The sequence below is a fragment of the Bombina bombina genome, chromosome 2 (genome assembly GCF_027579735.1).
Source record: "Bombina bombina isolate aBomBom1 chromosome 2, aBomBom1.pri, whole genome shotgun sequence".
NCBI classification, from domain to species: domain Eukaryota; kingdom Metazoa; phylum Chordata; class Amphibia; order Anura; family Bombinatoridae; genus Bombina; species Bombina bombina.
Genome location: NC_069500.1, coordinates 368185268 through 368205375, shown reverse-complemented (window position 1 = coordinate 368205375; position 20108 = coordinate 368185268).

Below are 20108 nucleotides of genomic sequence, written 5' to 3'. Positions count from 1 at the left end.
TATATATATATATATATATATATATATATATGTGTGTGTGTGTTTGTGTACATGTGTATTTATATGTGTATATTTACAATTACAGATATATATATATATATATATATATATATATATATATATATACACATATAAACACATAAATATATGTGTATACATATTTAGAAGTGCATTGGTGCCCTTTGCAGTTAAGTAGATGAAAGCATGTATAAACATATTTATGCAATATTCATGTATGTTTAATAAAGTGTTATACTGTGTATTTACTGTAAATATTTCACATTCCAATGTTCTGCACATAAGGAAAGTTCTTGAAATGGACGTGAAAGTTCTTGAAATGGACGTGAAAGTTCTTAAAATGGCTGTTTCTTATAGGTTTAAGTAGACATGTAAGTAGACAAAAAATTTGAAGGAAAAAACACACACACAAAACCACATTGTAACTTGGGATATCCAGTGCACAACTGACTGTATGTTGTTCAGTATGATAATTGACTAATAAAATGACAAATGATGCAGGTATAAAGGGTTAAAATCAGTGAGCTTAAACTATATATTGCTGTGTATTGCACTGCTGACTTGATTTCTTCAATTATAAATATAGTTATTGCTTTTCAGTTTTGTTCCGTGAAATAGCATAACAGTTTAAACAACAATAAAAATGTCAGCATTTGTCAAGCAAAGCCACAAGGAAAAGTTAACTAAGCTGAACATGTTCAGCCATGATGAAAATAAAACGGTTTGTCAGTGGTATGTTTCCCCATATATGTGAAAATGGACCACACAGATGGCCTTTTGATGTCTGAGTAAGAGAAAATAGAGTGTGATAGTTGTCCAGGTATGACATTGTTGACATTTGGTGCTTGCAAACAACATCAAAAAAAGAGATCAAACCAGTCTGCACATATAACACCTGCTTTAAAAATGTCAGCCATATTTGTATGTGCCATTTTATAGTCAGTAGTGTTGTTCTATGAGATCATAAAACACTCAAAAATAAAACATATGATTGAAATAGATGACCATTGTCATCACCAGGTGTTCTTTAATTGGATATAATATGTTCATGAAAAACAGAATATTACAATTATTTACCCATATAAGGTTACAGAGTAATACAGCACAATTCATTTTTATTTGTCATCCAATTTACCATATTATTACTAAAATTATGTGAGATGAAAAGCATATTCAAATAGAGAAAGTGGTTCTGATTTATTTTACTTGTTTTTTTGGTGGAGGAGGGGTTAGTGCTTTGCATAAAATATACTGTATTTTAGACCTATTATATTAAAAATGTCTACTTAAAGAGAAACAAACTTAAATTCCTATATTATGCTTTGAGCACATTAATAAAATTGTAACAGGAGTCGCATATATTAGCTAAATGGAGATTCATTTGCAACCTCAGTAAATCAAGACCAGGGGGCATATTTATCAAGCTCCGTCTAAAGACCGCTGCTCCATAACTTGTCCGTCTGCTCTGAGGCCGAGGAAAGAAATCAACCCGATCGAATACGATCAGGTTGATTGATGGCCGATTGGCCGCAAATCTGCAGGGGGCGTTATTGGACCAGCAGTTCACAAGAACTGCTGGTGCAATTATTATTATCAGGTATTTGTAGAGCGCTAACAGGTTCTGCAGCGCTATGAACATAGGTGGTATATAAAAACAATTGCAGGGATCAAATAGGTAGAGGGTCCTGCCGAGAGTTGCACTGTTGTAGTCGGCTCCTATGAAGGTGGACTACAAACAGTTGGGCTCATAAGCTTACATGCAATGGGGTTTAGGAGGATAGCAGTGGAGATAGGAAAGTTAATTTAGGTTGCATGCGTCCCTGAATAGTAGAGTCTTCAGGAAACACTTGAAGCTTTTAAAACTTGGGGAGAGTCTTGTGGAGCGAGGCAGAGAGTTTCATAAGATGGGAGCCAGTCTGGAGAAATCTTGTAAACGGGAATCTGAGGAGGTAACAAGAGAGGAGGAGAGGAGGAGATTATGAGTGGAGTGAAGGGATCGGGAGAGAGAGTATCTGGAGAAAAGGTCTGCGATGTAGGGGGGAGCAATGCAATTGAGGGCTTTATAAGTCAGATTGAGAATTTTGTGTTTAATCCTGGAGGCAAGAGGAAGCCAGCGAAGGGATTGGCAGAGAGGTGCGGCAGACGAAGAGCGACGTGTAAGGAAGATGAGCCTGGCAGAGGCATTCATTATGGATTGTAAAGGAGCTAGGCGGCAGCTAGGGAGACCAGAGAGGATGGAGTTGCAGTAGTCGAGGTGGGAAAGGATGAGAGAGTAGATTAAAATCTTAGTTGTGTCTAGTATAAGGAAATGTCTGATTTTAGCGATGTTTTTAAGGTGGAAGTGTCAGGCTTTAGCCAAGGACTGAATGTGAGGAGTGAAATAAAGATCTGAGTCAAGTGTGACCCCAAGACATCGGGCATGTGAGGTTGGGGTAATGATGGAGTTATCAACAGTTATAGAGACATAGGGGCCTATCTATCAAGCTCCGAATGGAGTACGATCAGGTTGATTGACACCCCCTGTTGGCGGCGATTGGCTGCGAGTCTGCAGGGGGCGGCGTTGCACCAGCAGTTCTTGTGAGCTGCTGGTGCAATGCTGAATACGGAGAGCGTATTGCTCTCCGCATTCAGCGAGGTCTTGCGGACCTGATACGCACTGTAGGATCAGGTCCGCAAGACCTATGATAAATAGGCCTCATGGGGTGTGGAGATTTTGGAAGAAGGGTGGAAAATAAGAAGCTCAGTTTTGGAGAGATTTAGCTTGAGGTAGTGAGAGGACATCCAAGATGAGATATGAGAGTGACAATTAGTGACACGGGTTAGCAAGGAAGGAGATAGTTCTGGAGCAGAGGTAGATTTCGGTATCGTCGGCATACAGATGATAGTGAAACCCGTGGGACTTTATTAAGGAACCTAATAAGGAAGTGTAGATTGAGAAGAAAAGGGGACGGATGACAGAGCCTTGCGGTACCCCAACAGAAAGAGGTAACGGGGCAGAGGATGCCCCAGAGAAGGCTACACTAAAGGTACGGTTAGACAGATAGGAATAGAACCAAGAGAGAGGCATGCCACAGATGCTATAGGATTGGAGGATATGGAGCAAAAGAGGCTGGTCAACAGTATCAAAGGCTGCAGACAGATCAAGGAGGATAAGTAGAGAGAAGTGACCTTTGGATTTTGCTGTAAGTATGTCGTTGGTAACCTTAACAATTGCTGTCTCTGTGGAGTGAAGGGGCGAAATCCAGATTGCAGTGGATCAAGGAGGGAGTTTAATGTAAGAAAATGGGATAGATGTGCATATACTAGTTTTTCAAGAAGCTTTGAGGCAAGAGGGAGTAGGGAAATAGGGCGGTAGTTGGATGGGGAGGTTGGATCAAGAGTTTTTTTAGGATAGGTGTGACTAATGCATGTTTAAGAGATGTGGGAACTATACCAGTGCTGAGTGAGAGGTTGAAGATGTGTGTGAGTATAGGGGTAAGGGTAGAAGAGAGGGAGGGGAGTAGTTGTGAGGGGATGGGGTCGAGGGGACAGGTAGTGAGGTGAGAGGATAGTATAAGGGCAGAATGTATTCCTCTGTAACAGGGGCAAAATAGCTAAATTTATGGCTATGTGGGTTTTGGATGATTGTGAGCTTTTGAGGGGGTGGGAGACCGGTAGTGTGTTGAGAGCTGATTTCAGTTCTGATGGAGTCAATTTTGTTGTTGAAGTAGCTTGCAATATCTTGAGCTGAGAGAAAAGTTGTGGTGGGAGGTGGGGGTTGGGCGGAGAAGAGTATTGAATGTGAAGAACAGACATTTTGGGTTTGAAGAAAGAGTAGAGATAAGAGTGGAGAAGTAATGTTGCTTACATAGATAAAGGCAGAATAGTAAGAGTTCAAGATGAATTTATAGTGAAGAAAGTCAGCAGAACTCCAAGATTTCCTCCAGTGTCGCTCAGCAGTATGGGAACATCTACGTAGGTAACAAGTCAGAGGAGTATGCCAGGGCTGAGGATGAGTGTATGTTTTCCGAGCTATGGTAGGTGGGGCCAGGTTATCAAGGACCGATGTAAGGGTGGAGTTATAGTGGCAGATAGATTCATCAGGACAGGAAAAAGAGGGGATAGAAGAGGTTCAAGAGAGCTAGCGAGCTGTTGTTGATCTAGTGACTTGATATTTCTGTGAAGTTTAGTCTGAGGGGTAGAAGGAGGGAGAGTTTTAGGGAGGGAGGTGATGTTACAAGTGAGGAGGTGGTGGTCAGAAAGAGGAAAAGGTGAGTTTGTGAAGTTTGACATAGTGCATCGATAGCTGAAAATCAGATCAAGGGAGTGACCATCTTTGTGAGTGGGTGAGTCAATGATAAATGCCGACAGCGTATGCTGTCGGCATTTATCGATGTGCGGCAGACATGATATACTACTTCGTATCATGTCCGCTCGCATATTGATAAATATGCCCCCAGGCCACTAGATGATATTTTATGTTTGGATATGTTTTTGCATATATTTGCACTATAGCAGCAGTGTTAGCTGTAATGTTGCCATATTCTGCTTGAGATTCATGCATGCTCCTGAGTGTACATTGATATGCTCTAAACAAAGATACCGAAAGAACAAATTACATTTTATAATAGAAATAAAATAGAAAGTTGTTTGTTTGTTTTTAATTGCATGCACTATCCAATTCATGAAATTTTAATCATGTCCCTTTAATAATATATTACTCTACTTACAGAGGGTTAACAGTAAATTAATTAACGCAGGAGTTATTGATTTAAGTTTTCTATTATTAACCTGTTCTTAAAAGTGTCTACAAAAATAGCTTATCAAAATGCTCAGTGTAATTAAAAACCTGTTATTTTATTTCACAAATGGATATAGAGACACATGATATATGTACTAAGTTACAAAATGATCAGTCATAAGTTGTTAAATGTTTGTGCCCAAGCAATAGGGGGTTTATCGCTGGGTTTTGCACTCATCAGGCTTACCACTGGCATTATGAGTTGAAAGAAAACCCAATCGCTTGAGCGCCATCGTGATTTATGCTAGAATGATTACCGCGTCCTCAGAGCTCTGGTTAACTGGTTTTGCTAAACAAAAAAGTTGCACAAAACACATCAAAAATACATTACAAAGTACAGTTACACTCATAATAACACTATCTAATAAAAATTATTCAACAAAATATTGCACAAAAAAGTTATAAGGGCTCAAAGATATGAGATCTCAGATCATAGAAATAAAAAGCAGGCTGAGGGCTTTAACATTGAGATGCATACATATAAATGTCTAAATATCTATATGTATGGATATATGATTATATATATATATATATATATATATATATATATATACTGTATATGTGTGTGTGTGTGTACATATATATTTATGTATTTACATGTGTATATATGTCTGTAGATACATATATACAAATATAAACACATAAATACATATGTATACATGTATTGAAATATATATAGCTGCATTGGAGCCCAGCAGTCAAGTAGATGAAAACAGGAAAAAAAACATATTTATGCAATATTCATATTTAATAAAGGTTTTAACTATGTATTTACTGTAAATATTTCACATTCCAATGTACTACACATAGCAGAATATGTTCTATGTATTTCTAAATAGATATTCCTTTATATATCTGTATGTCTATACCTATATATAATTTGAGATATATATATATATATATATATATATATATATATATATATATAAATACATATTGTACCAAAAAATAGAACATATTCTGCTATGTTTCATGTCGGTTTAGCGCACATTAGAATATGCAATTATGTTTGTGTGAGAGTGGGGTGTTCCACTTTTTTTCTCCATTGACTCCATTAAATATGTAAACGTGCACGCAATATTCTAACTTTTTGCACTCAATGGGGGGTAGTTATCAACGTGTCAACTTTCCTGCCTTCGCCGGTTCAATACGCCCGCCTAAGCTCGCCTCACATCGCTGCCGCGGACCTGAAAAATTTCGCCTAAGTTATCAAATAAAGCTGTCAAAAAGCCGCGGGGCGATGAGCAGTGGACTGTGAGAGTTATCACTCATCCGATCTCGCTGCTCTTCGGCTTTTTCCCAGCTTTATTGCTAGCCTGTCACTAAGCACTCACACTAACTACACTGTTCTACCCCCTATAATGGCGCCCCCGGAGCCCCCCGCAACTAAATAAAGTTACTAACCCCTAATCCGCCGCTCCTAGACCCTGCCGCAACTCTGATAAATGTATTAACCCCTAAACCGCCGCTCCTAGACCCTGCCGCAACTCTGATAAATGTATTAACCCCTAAACCGCTGCTCCTAGACCCTGCCGCAACTCTGATAAATGTATTAACCCCTAAACCGCCGCTCCCGGACACTGCTGCCACCTACATTATACCTATTAACCCCTATCCTGCCCCCCTACACCGTCGCCACCTATAATACATTTATTAACCCCTATCCTGCCCCCCACTACACCGCCGCCACTGTAATAAATTTATTAACCCCTAAACCTAATTCTAACACTAACCCTAACACCCCCCTAACTTAAATATTAATTTAATAAATCTAAATAATATTTCTATTATGAACTAAATTAATCCTATTTAACCCCTTAATGACCACAGCACTTTTCCATTTTCTGTCCGTTTGGGACCAAGGCTATTTTTACTTTTCTGCGGTGTTTGTGTTTAGCTGTAATTTTCCTCTTACTCATTTACTGTACCCACACATATTATATACCGTTTTTCTCGCCATTAAATGGACTTTCTAAAGATACCATTATTTTCATCATATCTTATAATTTACTATAAAAAAAATTATAAAATATTAGGAAAAAATTGAAAAAAACACACTTTTTCTAACTTTGACCCCCAAAATCTGTTACACATCTACAACCACCAAAAAACACCCATGCTAAATAGTTTCTAAATTTTGTCCTGAGTTTAGAAATACCCAATGTTTACATGTTCTTTGCTTTTTTTGTAACTTATAGGGCCATAAATACAAGTAGCACTTTGCTATTTCCAAACCATTTCTTTTCAAAATTAGCGCTAGTTACATTAGAACACTAATATCTTTCAGGAATCTCTGAATAGCCATTGACATGTATATATTTTTTTTTAGTAGACATCCCAAAGTATTCATCTAGGCCCATTTTGGTATATTTCATGCCACCATTTCACCGCCAAATGCGATTAAATACAAAAAATCGTTCACTTTTTTACTAATTTTTTCACAAACTTTTGGTTTCTCACTGAAATTATTTACAAACAGCTTGTGCAATTATGGCTTAAATGGTTGTAAATGCTTCTCTGGGATCCCCTTTGTTCAGAAATAGCAGACATATATGGCTTTGGCGTTGCTTTTTAGTAATTAGAAGGCTGCTAAATGCCACTGCGCACTACACGTGTATTATGCCCAGCAGTGAAGGGGTTAATTATGGAGCATGTAGGGAGCTTTTAGGGATACTTTTAGCTTTAGTGTAGTGTAGTAGACAACCCCAAGTATTGATCTAGGCCAATTTTGGTATATTTCATGCCACCATTTCACCGCCAAATGCGATCAAATTATAAAAAACGTTACATTTTTCACAATTTTAGGTTTCTCACTGAAATCATTTACAAACAGCTTGTGCAATTATGGCACAAATGGTTGTAAATGCTTCTCTGGGATCCCCTTTGTTCAGAAATATCAGACATATATGGCTTTGGCGTTGCTTTTTGGTAATTAGAAGGCTGCCAAATGCTGCTGCATTTCACACGTGTATTATGGCTAGCAGTGAAGGGGTTAATTATGTAGCTTGCAGGGTTAATTTTAGCTTTAGTGTAGAGCTCAGCCTCCCACCTGAAACATGAGACCCCCTGATCCCTCCCAAACAGCTCTCTTCCCTCCCCCACCCCACAATTGTCCCCGCCATCTTAAGTACTGGCAGAAACTCTGCCAGTACAAAAATAAAAGCAATACTTGGGCTTTTTTTTTTTTTTTTGGCATATTTACATATGCTGCTGTGTAGGATCCCCCCTTAGTCCCCAACCTCACTGATCCCCCACCAAACAGCTCTCTAACCCTCCCCCTCTGCCTTAATGGGCGCCATCTTGGGTACTGGCAGCTGTCTGCCAGTACCCAGTTTAGTAACAAATGTGCTTTTTTTTAAAAAAAAATTCCCTTTTCTGTAGTGTAGCTTCCCCCCCCCCAAGACCATCCCCCCACCCCTTCCAGATCCCTTAGCTGTTTATTTGTAATATTTTAAACTTTTTATTTTCACTTTTCACAGCCTTATTTTTCCATAGTGTAGCGGTTCCCTCCCGCTCCTGCCCCGTGCACGCGCCCGCCCTCCGCCCCCGATCCCGCCCCCCTTCTCTCCACTCAGCACATCGATGGCCGCCCACCCGCCTCCCAGAGTTGCTCCCACCCACCAACGATACCGGCCACCGATGTCCGGTGCAGAGAGGGCCACAGAGTGGCTCTCTCTGCATCGGATGGCCAAGGGGGGTTATTGCAGGATGCCTCCATATCGAGCATCACTGCAATAACCGGAAATTTTCACTTTTCACAGCCTTATTTTTCCGTAGTGTAGCGGTTCCCTCCCGCTCCCGCTCCCGTGCGCGCTCCCGACGGTTCCGCCCCCGATCCCGCCCCCCCTTCTCTCCACTCGGCACATCGATGGCCGCCCACCCGCCTCCCAGAGTTGCTCCCACCCACCAAAAATACCGGCCACCGATGTCCGGTGCAGAGAGGGCCACAGAGTGGCTCTCTCTGCATCGGATGGCCAAGGGGGGTTATTGCAGGATGCCTCCATATCGAGGCATCACTGCAATAACCGGAAAGCAGCTGGAAGCGAGCAGGATCGCTTCCAGCTGCTTTCCAGACCAAGGATGTACGCCACACGTCCTCGGTCATTAACTGAATTTTTTTTGAGGACGTGTGGCGTACGTCCTTGGTCATTAAGGGGTTAAAACTAAATACTTACCTTTAAAATAAACCCTAATATAGCTACAATATAAATAATAATTATATTGTAGCTATCTTAGGATTTATTTTTATTTTACAGGCAAATTTCAATTTATTTTAACTAGGTACAATAGCTATTAAATAGTTATTAACTATTTAATAGCTACCTAGCTAAAATAAAGAGAAATTTACCTGTAAAACAAAAACTAACCTAAGTTACAATTACACCTAACACTACACTATACTTTAATAAATTATTCCTATTTAAAAATAAATACTTACCTTTAAAATAAACCCTAATATAGCTACAATATAAATAATAATTATATTGTAGCTATCTTAGGATTTATTTTTATTTTACAGGTAACTTTGTATTTATTTTAGCTAGTTAGAATAGTTATTAAATAGTTATTAACTATTTAATAACTACCTAGCTAAAATAAATACAAAATTACCTGTAAAGTAAATCCTAACCTAAGTTACAATTAAACCTAACACTACACTATCATTAAATAAATTAAATAAATTACCTACAAATAACTACAATTAATAAACTAACTAAAGTACAAAAAATAAAAAAAGCTAAGATACAAAAAATAAAAAAAATAGGTTACAAACATTTTAAAAATATTACAACAATTTTAAGATACTTACACCTAATCTAAGCCCCCTAATAAAATAACAAACCCCCCCAAATAAAAAAAATGCCCTACCCTATTCTAAATTAAAAAAGTTCAAAGCTCTTTTACCTTACCAGCCCTTAAAAGGGCCATTTGTGGCATGCCCCAAAGAATTCAACTCTTTTGCCTGTAAAAGAAAAATACAACCCTCCCAACATTAAAACCCACCACCCACATACCCCTAATCTAACCCAAACCCCCCTTAAAATAACCTAACACTAATCCCCTGAAGATCATCCTACCTTCAGCCGAGCCACCGATGGAACTGAAGAGGAGCCCCGGACCGGCAGAAGTGATCCTCCAAGCGGCGCTGAAGAAATCTTCCATCCGATGAAGGGATCCTGCAAGCGGCGCTGAAAAATTCTTCCATCCGGGCGATGTCATCTTCCAAGAGGCGCTGAAGAAGTCTTCTATCCAGGCGTTGTCATCTTCCAAGCCGGGTCTTGAATCTTCATCCCACCGACGCGGAACATCCTTCTTTACCGACGGACTACCGACGAATGAAGGCTCCTTTAAGGGACGTCATCCAAGATGGTGTCCCTTCAATTCCGATTGGCTGATAGGATTCTATCAGCCAATCGGAATTAAGGTAGGAAAAATCTGATTGGCTGATTGAATCAGCCAATCAGATTCAAGTTCAATCCGATTGGCTGATCCAATCAGCCAATCAGATTGAGCTTGCATTCTATTGGCTGATCGAAACAGCCAATAGAATACAAGCTCAATCTGATTGGCTGATTGGCTGATTGGCTGATTGGATTCCTAAAATAGCTACAATGTAATTATTAATTACATTGTAGCTATCTTAGGGTTTATTTTACAGGTAAGTATTTAGTTTTAAATAGGAATAATTTATTAAAGTATAGTGTAGTGTTAGGTGTAATTGTAACTTAGGTTAGTTTTCATTTTACAGGTAAATTTCTCTTTATTTTAGCTAGGTAAGCTATTAAATAGTTAATAACTATTTAATAGCTATTGTACCTAGTTAAAATAAATTGAAAGTTACCTGTAAAATAAAAATAAATCCTAAGATAGCTACAATATAATTATTATTTATATTGTAGCTATATTAGAGTTTATTTTAAAGGTAAGTATTTAGTTTTAAATAGGATTAATTTAGTTCATAATAGAAATATTATTTAGATTTATTTAATTAATATTTAAGTTGGGGGGTGTTAGGGTTAGTGTTAGACTTAGGTTTAGGGGTTAATAATTTTATTACAGTGGCGGCAGTGTAGTGGGGGGCAGGATAGGGGTTAATAAATGTATTATAGGTGGCGACGGTGTAGGGGGCAGATTAGGGGTTAATAAATTTAATATAGGTTGCGGTGGGCTCCGGGAGCGGCGGTTTAGGGGTTAATATGTATAGAGTAGCTTGCGGTGGGCTCCGGGAGCGGCGGTTTAGGGGTTAATACATATATTATAGTTGCAGTGGGCTCCGGGAGCGGCGGTTTAGGCTCGGGGTACATGTTAGGGTGTTAGGTGTAGACAGTTCCCATAGGAATCAATGGGATGTCTGGCAGCAGCGAACTTGTACTTTCGCTATGGTCAGACTCCCATTGATTCCTATGGGATCCGCCGCCTCCAGGGTGGCGGTTTGAAAACCAGGTACGCTGGGCCGGAAAAGTGCCGAGCGTACCTGCTAGTTTTTTGATAACTAGCAAAAGTAGTCAGATTGTGCCGAACTTGTGTGCGGAACATCTGGAGTGACGTAAGAATCGATCTGTGTCGGACTGAGTCCGGCGGATTGAAGTTTACGTCACAAAATTCTACTTTTGCCGGTCTCTAGCCTTTGATAACTAAGGCGAATCAGCCTCGCCACAAATACGCTGTGGAATTCCAGCGTATTTGAGGTTGACGGCTTGATAACTAGGCCCCAATGGGTTAGAGTTCAAACCAAAACAATTTACTTTCAACTAATAATACGAGCACAATCCGAAGAGAGCAAAAAGCTTACTTCTAGTGCAATTAACTTGAGTGGGAGCATTAATTAGTGCTCCACTAGTAATCTTGCCCCATGTAAGGTATAAAAACTATAGGGTTCAAATAGACTTTAACTAAACTTTTTTATTTTTCCAAACAAACAATTTCTTTCTAAATCCTCTTTTCCAATCAGAAAAAAAGGAATGCTAGCATTTCTGAGCTACTATAATTTTCTGGTTTTATTACAGTTGAACTATTTCCTCCTTTAAACAACCATGCCACTGCTGGCCTTTTAGATTTTACAAAACTAATCTACTCGGTTTAGTTAAGTTGATTTTGGCTCTAAACAGATACCCGCCATATGCTTTTCTACAGCTTGTCATTTAATGCTTGAAAAATGGTGTATTTAAACTCCTCTCTTGTGCTTCTGTTTTGAAAAGAAATCCATCTCTACTTGGTACTAAAACTTGACCTTGGAAGGGCACATTATAGCAGGATCTCTTTTTATCTGTTTGTTTAAAATACCATGGTTTATAGAATGAACTAAAACTGTGGAATTTAAACACAATTACCGCTTTAAAGAATGTCTATTAAAATTCAGGAAACGTTTAACTAAACACAGATAAGATTGCATTGGTATTTGGAAGGCAAGCATGTTTTGCAACAATGGTGACCCGTAGTATCTTATATACAGAGGTAGATCAACCCCTTATGTGCTGGGGAATTGAATAACTAACAACTTAGGACTACAGCTCACTATGAAGAGCTTTAGTGTAAATTATATAATTGGAGAGAGAAAGGAGAGGAAAGAAGAAAGAGCAGATGATGAGTAGAGAGGATGAAGAAAGGGAGAAGAGAAAGATAACTTAGGAAGAAAGGGGTAGATAGCAAGAGCAAGTGAAGGGCTGGGGAGACGCAGTGGCGTCACTAGGGGGGTGAAATTCAAAGAAATACAATGTTGAGATGCATAGATTATTTTATTAGAGGCTGGCATTTGTGAACATTAGTGGGACTGGGGAAGTTGTAGACACACAATTTTTTTGCCCCTTGAGCCAGTGCTGCAATTTCAACAAATAGTTTTCCCGCCTGCTTTTGCTTGTTTGTACTTTGCTCCTCCCCTGCCCAATCTCACTATGAATGTTGTGGGTGTGCCGTGGGGCTTGCAAAGTTGCGCTGCTAGCCTAAACCTGCCTGCCTATCTGTGCTCACTGCTCAGTGACATGCGGCCCAGGGCTGTGGACTGACAGATTTGGAACAGAGTCAGAGAGCAGAATATTCATAGTTTGCGCGCCTAAACCTTTTCTTCAGTGATTTATTTTAGAGTTCTCTGTTTATCTTTCATTTGATGTTCTGCTGAGCCAGGGAGCAGCTCTAGGCATGAGCTTCATAATTAATGCAGTGCAGTTTACATATTTTGTATGTGTGTGTCTGAGTTTTTGTGTGTCTCAGTGTTTTTGTGTGTGTGTTTTTGTGTGTGTGTCTGAGTGTGTTTCCGAGTGTTTGTGTGTGCATCTGAGTATGTTTTTAAGTGTGTCTGAGTGTTTGTATGTGTGTTTGCCTGTGTTTTTGTGTGTGTCTGCTTTCTGGGGGGGGGGGGTGACACCATGACTTACCGCACCGGGTGACACCAACCCTAGTGACGCCACTGGGGGAGAGAAAGATATGAGGAAGTAAAGAGGGGGGAGAAAAGAGAATGATGGGACTAAAGAGAGAGAAAAGGAGCGAAAATGGCTATAGGGAAATAGAATGAGGGTGAGAGAGAAAAAATGGAAGTTAAAGAGACACTAGGGAGATGCAAACAATGTGAGGGAGAAATATAGAATGGGGAGAGAAGAGCAATGGGATAGTGTTGAAAGATTATAGTAAGATTTAGTTTAGTGCATAGTGACATTGGGTTACTCTGGATCTCATAAACACAAAAAAATTATATATTGCACTTCAACCAATCCCATGCCTAGCTCAGAGGTATCCACTCCCTTAAAAGGTGGGTATAATATGTTGAAAAGAAATAAAAATGTATAATGAGTGGCGCTAAGAAAGAAAGGGGCACCAGAACCTAAATAAAAAATATAAAATATATAATATATATATATATATACATATATATATATATATATATATATATATATATATATATATATATATATATATATATATATATATATATATATATATAAAATCCTTATTTATTAGGTCCTCATATATTAAACTATTAAAATATACAAATATTCCTTAAAACACAAAAAACACTGTGAAAGTCCCTATTTCCAATTGATCTTGATATCCAAATGTATGCTAAAAATCAGGGACATCTCCCTTCAAAGTGTCTATAACCACATAATAAAATCCAATATACTAGATCCAGTTAAACAATAGAAGATTGAACAAAAAAAATAAAAATTAAAAATAAAAACGGAGGTATCTCAGATTCTACTGGAAATTATCCGTATCCGAGTTTGGCCATTATTCTGTAAAATGTGGCACTCAGAGTTCACTGAAACAACTCTGTGTGAACTTGTGTCCAGCTGCTGTTTCAGTGCAGCATCTCCTGTTGAAACAAGCCACCTCCCTCACTCAAAGATGTCTGTGCCTGGAGGTTCCTGATTGTGCTGTTAGTCCTCCATTCCATGGTTCCAAGTTACCTACTACGTCACCATAGCTGTAGCCAATCAGGCAGCCATATCTCCGAAAACAGTTATTGGCACAAAAACAGAGACTATAAAGTTATAGAACAATAGGGGATAAAATAACCCTATATCCAAGGTTTACATATAGAAGTCTATATTAGCTCCAAGTAAATTCAAGAGAAGAAAAAGGCAAATAGAGTAAGGAGATATTGGACTAGATTACGAGTGGTATGCTAACTGCTTCGCGTGAGTGAAAAGGGGTTTATCGTGGTTCTTATATCGTATTACAAGTTGAAAGTAAATGGATTCACTTGATAGATGCGCAGGAAACTAGCTGATAAACCTTGGTCAATACCATCTTGCAAGAACTGAAGAATTCTCGAGATCCTAAAGGAATACCAAGAAAATCCTTTAGAGGAGCACCACACAAAATATGCATTCCAAATCTTGTGGTAAATCCTTTGAGTCACAAGTTTCCTTGCCTGTATCAGAGTATCAATTACAAAATATGAGAATCCTCTATGTTACAAAAGTAGGCGTTCAACCTCCATGCCATTAAACATAAAGATTTGAGATCCTGATGGAAAAGAGGACCTTGTGATAACAGGTCGTGTCTGAGAGAAAGATGCAAAGGAGGTTTGAGGACATCTAAATCCTAGGTCTGCATACCATGTCATGCAAGGACATGCTGGAGCAATTACTATTAAAGATGCTGACTCCTGTTTGATCCAAGCAATGACTCTCAGAAGAACAAACGGAGGAAATAGGTATGCTAAATGGAGTTCCCATGGACATACTAAGGCGTCTACCATGTAAGCCCTTGGATCTCATGATCTTGCACTGTACTTTGGAAGTTTGTGATTTAAGTGGGAAGCCATCAGATCTATGTCTGGTAGGCCCCATTTGATCACCAACTGATTGAATACATCCTGATGGAGAGACCATTTTCCTGGATGGACAGACTGACAGCTGAGGTATTCCGCTTCCCAGTTGTTTACACCTGGAATGTGAATCGCTGACAGGGAGCATTGATTCCTCTCTGCCCAGGACAGAATTTGAGAGTCCTGCATAGCCAGTAGACTGTGGGTACCTCCTTGATGATTGATATAGGCCACCACTGTGATGTTGTCCGACATTTTTCCTCCTTCAACAGAGGCCAGGCCTGAAGAGCTTGAAGAATCACTCAAAGGTCCAGAATGTTTAATAGTAACCTTGCCTCTAAAGGAGATCAAACTCCCTGCGCTCTATGAGAAATCCAGACCGCTCCCCAGCCTAACAGACTGGCATTCATCGTGACAATGGCCCATGATGGAGGAACAAAAGATGCCCTAAGGGTAAAAGAATGACTCTGTTTCCACCAAGACAGAGGTTGTCTGATGGATGACTCCAGAGTGATTTGTTGCTCCAAAAGTAGATAATTATTTGACCACTGACTGAGCATGGATAGTTAAAGGGGACATAATTTAAAGCGGGCAAAAGAAACCGCAAATGAAGTGGCTACCATAAGACCCACTACCTTCATGCACTGAGCTACAGACGGCAATAGAGTATTCTACAGTGAGAGGCATGCTCTCTGGAGTTTTAACCTGCATAGTTCCATCAGGAACAGATGCATATGGACTGAATCTATTATGATTCCTAAAAATGTTACCCTTGTAGCAGGATATAATGACCTTTTGGGAACATTTTCCAACCATGGTCTTGGAGAAAAATTAGAAGCTTGCAAGTATGAGTGATCACTAATGACAGAGAAGGAGTTTGCACCAGTATGTCGTCCATATATGGTGCAAAAGAAATCCCCTGAGCTCTAATCACTGCTAACAGAGCACCTAGCACCTTTGTAAAAAAAATTCCCATGCACATCTCTGCAGAAGTAGCATGGTCAAAACAAGCTGGGGTCTGGTAACAAAGTCATTAGGCAGAAGAGTCATCAGGTTCAGGCTAAAGTTCAGGTAACGGTGCTGGCAACAAAGGTAGAAAGCCGTTAGTGTCATATGTTACAGTGTAGCACTACTTATCTGTTGCTTTATCTTGCTTGTATTCACATTCATATTACATACACCTTTAAGGTTATATGGCACACCCCTCAATTTCCCTATAGATGTGTGTAATGTGTGGCTTGACCACACATTACACCGATGCTTGGTAATTCTAGCCTATCCTTGAGTTTCCAGTCTACTTCGATTTGCCGTGGATGCATTGATTTCTTCTCTGACTCAACAGCTATTTTCAGTCTAATCCTCACAGCCTTGATCTGCTGCTTGTGGTGACGTCACACGCCATCTTCGATCATCACAGCAAGCTGCTGCAACGGAGCTGCAAAACTATTCACATGAGCCGGACACACTTCCTACACTTCTACTACAGAGATAATCCAAAGTAAGTCTAAAGCTTTGTTATACTTACCGAAGCCTCTCAGAACTAGTGATCAGTGAACTCTGACTTTGTTACTAATATTCTACTGTGGGTTTACTCAGTTTTGTCGTTCTCACTTCCAAACTGAATTGACATTGCTCTGCCTCACGTAGCTCCTCTTTCAACCTTGGGATTGTATCAGTTATATCTGGCTTTCAGTCTATTCTGTTATTATATGCAACCGGTACATTACAGATTGTGCTGAGTAATTATTTATTGATTTCCTTCCTACCGTTGTAGGTATTGGTAGTTACATGCACACAGTTAAGCATATTTATGAACTTAGCTACTCATGTCATGTGTGCTTGTTCACCAGCACCTTCAATTAACTGCCTCTTTTCCTGAACGTATAGAGGTTACTTGTTCCCCAGTAAGATTGCTTACTGCAGCTCCTCTATAAACAGGGAAATTCTCATACAAGCTCCATATATCAGAACATAGTATTGCTGGGCATATCATATTCTGCAGTTGAGGCTCATAAACCTAAAGATTCCTTACTCCTCTCTCCTAGGGGGTCTGCTTTGAACAGAAACCTGACAGTAATCTGACAGTTAGGCAGGAGAATGGTCAGGTTCAAGCAAAGAGTCAAGCAACAGTTCAAGCTTCAGAAGTTATCGCACCCAGAATATTGCTAAACAATAGACATGTGCAATTAGTTTCGGCCAAATTTTTTCAAATGAATCTGAATTTCCGAAACGGCACCATAACTAAAATCCCGAAAAATTCCAAAAATGAATAAATCATTTTCCGAATTTTCGGATCCATTCTTTATTCATATTCAGAATTTTTCATTGTTCTAATCTAAACCGGAGTTCCCCGACACTATCTAAATCACTAAATAAAGCTTTTAACTCCTAAACCGCTGTTCCGCGACATCGCTGAAACTAACTAAACTTATTAAACCCTAAACCACAGTTCCCCGACATCGCTGACACTAACTAAACCTATTAACCCCTAAACCGCAGTTCCCCAACATTGCCAACACTTACTAAACCTATTAACCCCTAAACTGCCATTTCCAAACATCGCCAACACTAACTAAACTTATTAATCCATAAACCACAGTTTCCCGACATCGCCAACACTAACTAAACCTATTAACCCCTAAACCACTGTACACCCACATCGCCAACACTAAAACAATAAATAAACCTATTAACCCCTAAACTGCCGCCCCCCCCACATCGCCAACACTAACTAAACCTATTAAACCGCCAACCCCCACATCACAACAACCTAAATTAAACTATATTAACCCCTAAACATAACACCCCCTAACTTTAACATAATTAAAATAGACCTAAATTAAAGTTATAATTATTAACTAACTACCTATTTAAAAATAAATACAAACTTACCTGTGAAATAAAAATAAAACCTAAGCTAGTTACAATGTTACTATTTACTAACTACCTAGTTAAAATAAATACAAACTTACCTGTGAAATAAAACCTAAGCTGCCTTACACTAAAACCTAACATTACCAAAAATAAAAAGATAGTGTTAGCGATGTCGGGGAACTGCTGTTTAGGGGTTAATAGCTTTAGTTAGTTTTGGCGATGTTGGGGAACTGCGGTTTAGAGGTTAATAGGTTTATTTAGTGTCGGCAATGTTGGGGAACTGCGGTTTAGAGGTTAATAGGTTTAGTTAGTGTTGGCAATGTTTGGGAACGGCGGTTAAGGAGTTAATAGGTTTATTTCATGTTTTAGTTAGTGTAGGCGATGTCGGTGAACTGCGGTTTAGAGGTTAATAGGTTTAGTTAGTGTCGGCGATGCCGGAGAACTGCGGTTTATGGGTTAATATGTTTAGTTAGTGTCGGGGATGTTGGGGAACTGGGGTTAATAGGTTTAGTTAGTGTCGGCTATGTGGGGGGGCGTGGTTTAGGGGTTAATATGTTTAGTTAATGTTGACGATGTCGGAGAACTGTGATTTAGGGGTTAATATGTTTAGTTAGTGTCGGCGATGTTGGGGAACTGCGGTTTAGGGGTTAATAGGTTTAGTTAGTGTCGGCTATGTGGGGGGGCAGCGTTTTAGGGGTTAATAGGTTTAGTTAATGTTGGCAATGTGGGGGATGGTGGTTTAGGGGTTAATAGCTTTATTTAGGGTCGGCGATGTGGGTGGCAGCATTTTTTTTATAATTTTGTTTCGTCAATCAGTGGCATATTAGATATGTTTAGTTAAATAATTTTTTCGGATCCTTTCCTTTTTTTGGATCCATTTTATATTCATATGCATTATTCTAGTCTAAACTTTAGAATAGAATAATGAATATGAATAAAGAATGGATCTGAAATAACAAACGGATCCGAAAAAAACTATTTAACTTAACATAACTAATTTGCCAAAAATAAATTATTTATTTAACTAATGAAAATGAAACAAAACAAATTTTTTTGCTTTGCACATGTCTACTGAACAATACATGTAAGTAATAGTAGACCTAGCGCAGATGGGTACACCTATACCTCCCTTCAGTAGGTCTCCTAGTAGACCTAGTAGAGGATAATAGTTTAGATGAATGAAGTGAGCGCCTATAAAAAGGCTGTGAAATGGAGCAATATTTTATTTGACACAATAGTTACAGTGCAATAGAATATAAGTTTAAAAGTCATGGATCCATGGATAGCATATGGTATGATAGTCTTGAAAAAGGCCTGTTATCAGGCCGAAACGCGTCAACATACTACTGGTAAGCACATTTCTGATACCCTAACAAGGTGTTTTATCTGTTTTGCAGTATTGTTCTTTTTTGTTTCACAGGAGTACTCAGGAGTTTCTTACATCTACAGATGCGATTCCATTAACAGGAGACATTAGAAGTTCACTACAAATCTTTGGTTATTTTCTTTTTTCTTTTCACTTACCCAAGTAACTATTTTACAGTTTGGCTTATTATTGCATTTTTTAATATTTTTATATATTTTTTTCTCTTTTTTTGCCACTTTTTTCACTTTGGATTTTAAACTTTTTTCTAATTTTTCTCATTTTTTATCACCATTTTTCACCATTTTTATCATATTTGGTTATTTGGATAAACTCACCAAGTGTGCATTTGCCAACAAGCACAGGAATCTCAAAGTCTTTACACACAGACACTTCCACAAGCTTTATTGGACACTTTATTTGGGACATTTTCATCTCCAACATATTTTTTCAAGCCCTACTTATTCGTTGTATATACTGTATGTGATTATTATTGGTGTTTTTAAGTATTTTTATGTATTTCAAGGTTTTATAGAATTTTAAGTATATGCAATTTATGTTCATATCTCACCATATGCTATTCATGGATCCATGACTTTTAAACTTATATTTATTCTATTGCACTGTAACTATTGTGTCAAATAAAATATTGTTCCATTTCACATATTCACCTCAGCCTTTTTATAGGCGCTCACTTCATTCATCTAAACTATTATCCTCTACTGAACAATACTCAAGGCAAAGAATGACTCCCAGGTACAAAGTTGTTAGGCTGAAGAGTGGTCAGGTTTAAGCTAAAGTTCAGG